Source organism: Podarcis pityusensis (assembly GCF_964106645.2).
Source record: "Podarcis pityusensis genome assembly, chromosome: 1".
Lineage (NCBI taxonomy): Eukaryota > Metazoa > Chordata > Lepidosauria > Squamata > Lacertidae > Podarcis > Podarcis pityusensis.
Window position 1 is genome coordinate 57,494,004 of NC_138028.1, and position 3,208 is coordinate 57,497,211.

The window sequence follows — 3,208 nt, forward strand, 5'->3', positions numbered from 1 at the left end:
CTTTATTGTCTTTATTTCTTTTTCTTCCAGTAAGGATATTGTTGTGGATAAAACAGCACATATCATTTCTTCACCATTTCAGTTACATAACTGTGTTGGATAATATTGCCAAATGATTTAATCCTCTTTAGAAACAACTCTGTTTTCAAGGAAAATTAAATTCTGTAATATTCGTAAGGTAGACTTTGTGCCAAGTTTCTTTCAGTATGGCTTACACCATGTGTAATTTTACTAAAGAGACGTGATTACAAAAGCTTTGAATTCTACAAGTGGGTGGTTTATACGAGGAGTTCCTGTGTGACTAGAATCTATGCTGCTCCTGTATGATTTCTTAAAAAGGCCAGGGGGTTCCTCGTCTCTACAGGACTGCCCTTAAATCTGAATCAAACACTGGGTTTGAGGTGGTAAATAAGGCACTACACCAGGCATAGGCAAACTCGGCCCTCCAGATGTTTTGGGAGTACAACTCCCATCATCCCTAGCTAACAGGACCAGTGGTCAGGGATGATGGGAGTTGTAGTCCCAAAACATCTGGAGGGCCGAGATTGCCTATGCCTGCACTATACCCTTTTTAATTAGGCACATCTTGGTATCAGATAGCATCCGTGAAACAGGTAACATCTGAAGATTTCATGCAGGATGGAGATACAAGGAAGAGAGTATTTCCACACTCTCATCAGCTAAAGGTCTACCTGTGTCAGGATTTGGGGAATCAGCTTCCTCCCCTGTGGCAGTAAATAAGATCAAACCAAAGGAACATCTTACCAGTTAGATTCTTTAGTAATCACATTGAGAGACAAAAGAAAATGTCTCCCTAGAAATGGTGGTGCTCCCAATTAAGGTTCACACCTTAGTGAAAGTTATAATCCCTGTTAATCTACGTCACTCCTACGTCTTGAAATCTGAACTTGTACCCTCTGCGCTTTCTGTTCTGAGACTTTCTGAGCTCTTCTCGACCTTGGGAAGGGCAGTGTAGGAATGCTGTCCAGAGACTGTTCCCCATCCAGTATTTCCCAGTTTCTGCCTTCTGAACTATGCCTCTCTGCAAACCGCTGTTCCAAATCTACACTATCCTCATTTTCCTGGGAAGATTCAGGATCAGAGGGAGGGGGTGGTTCCCACCATCCCTCCTCAGCACGGTCCCAGACAACCAGTCAGTAAGATCTTGAAGTGCTTCTAGAAAATTTTCTAGGTTTGGTGAAACGTCAAGTGAGCAGAAGTTTCACATTATACTTTGGTATCATTGCCTCTTCTGGCTCAGTACTGTCTACACTGACTGGCAACAGGTTTCTAGGACTTCTTACAAGAGTTTCTCCCAGTCCTACATGGAAATGCCTGGGATTGAACCCAGTACTTTCTGCCTTTCCCCCAGAGGATGGTTTTGTATGTGGATGATACACTCAAGACATTGTCTTTGCCTGTCGGATATTGCAAGAGGGTTGTCTTAGCTGCACCCTGTTTGGACAACTGTTTCAACGTCAGTGTTGCTAAACTATTAGCTAGTTGTTGACTCTCTGCCTTTCATGTCACAAAAGGCTCATAGAGACACTTCAGACCTATCCTGTGCACTCCTGTAGCATAGCACCCAGAATTTAGTAGCAGGTCATCAGTAAGTAATTGGCAAGGTTGCCTACTATTTGATCAGTTCCATTCAACACTATAGACACAAATATATGATGAACCCAACATACCACAGGCCTTATTACTCCTAATGTCCCAAGTTTTCTTTCAGGGTGCTAGATAAGTGAAAGTTATAATCAGCTTACGTTTTCATTCTTGCTTCACTTGTGTATTTATGAGTAGATTCACTTTTGAGTTCTCAGAGTATACTTAAAAAGCAATTCTGGAGACCACCTTGCTGAAGGCCTCAAAACTTATGTGCCTTTCCTGTCTAGTATGATTTGAAAGTGTGTCAGGTTGAAGGTAACTGAAGTTAGCATTAATGACTAGTGCAAAGTCAATGCAAAAGCATCAGTATTTATTGGTTGCTCATATAATTCAAAGTACCTGCTTTCACTCATCTTCTCAAGGATTGCACATCAATCATAGGCAACTATGTGATCAATTTAATGCAGCTGTAAAGACTATAATAATAATAATTTATTAATTATACCCTGTCTATCTGGCTGGGTTTCCCAAGCCACTAGGCGGCTCCCAACAGAACACCAATAACAATAATAAAAAACCAACAACATCAAACATTAAAAAAACTTCCCTAAACAGGGCTCCCTTCAGATGTCTTCTAAAAGTCAGTTGTTTATTTCCTTCACATCTGAAGAGAGGGAGTTCCACAGGGCAGGTGCCACTGAGAAGGCCTTCTGCCTGGTTCCCTGTATCTTCACTTCTCGCAGTGAGGGAACTGCCAGAAGGCCCTTGGAGATGGACTGTTCTTAAACTGAGGTACCACTGACAAGAAAAGGGTCAACAGGTAGTAATTTTATTGCAGAGATAGGGAACCAGTGACCCTCCAGCTGTTGCTGGACTATAACTCCCCTCATTCCTGATAAGTGGGCACGTGGCCCAGGGCCAATGGGAGTTTGAATCCTACACAGCTCCACCCCTGTTCAACTGTTAAAGTTAACTTGTGAAGCGTAGTAAGGGGTGTGTGTATGTGTGAATGCTGATAAAATTATTAATCTTCAATCCCATATATTATATAAACTTTTTTTGCTGTTTGGGGTTTCTTCAAATCAAAACCAAGAAACTGGATAAATGGGGTATTGGAATTTGATGTAAAACGGAAAATGATTAAAAAATATTTTTTTAAAAAGAAACTGGATGAAATCTTTTAAGTGCTCTAGGCTCAAATGGACTCCCCCCACCCTGATTTCTGCCTGTCATTCACCATCACTTTTTAATGAACAATCTCCAAAAACGGAGAGACTTTGCCAACCACAATTGGATTGTTGTTCTGCAGCTCGGATGCCTCCTTAGAAGCAGATGTCTCAGGCATTAGAGCAACACAATGGTAAAGCTTATAATCTTCAGAAACCTGCTCAACAAGAACGGTAACCGCAAAGGGTAGTGTAACTCTTGAATTAGTGGCCTTTTAAAAATTCAGGGTGGTACATTGTTAATTATAAATCTACCATATTCTTTATAAAGTGAAGAGGCAGGCTTATGATTAAAGTAAACATAACTCAAGGATCTTATTCCCAGCTACCCACGTTGATTTAGGATGTCGGTCTAAGAGTGCCCTCGAAAACGT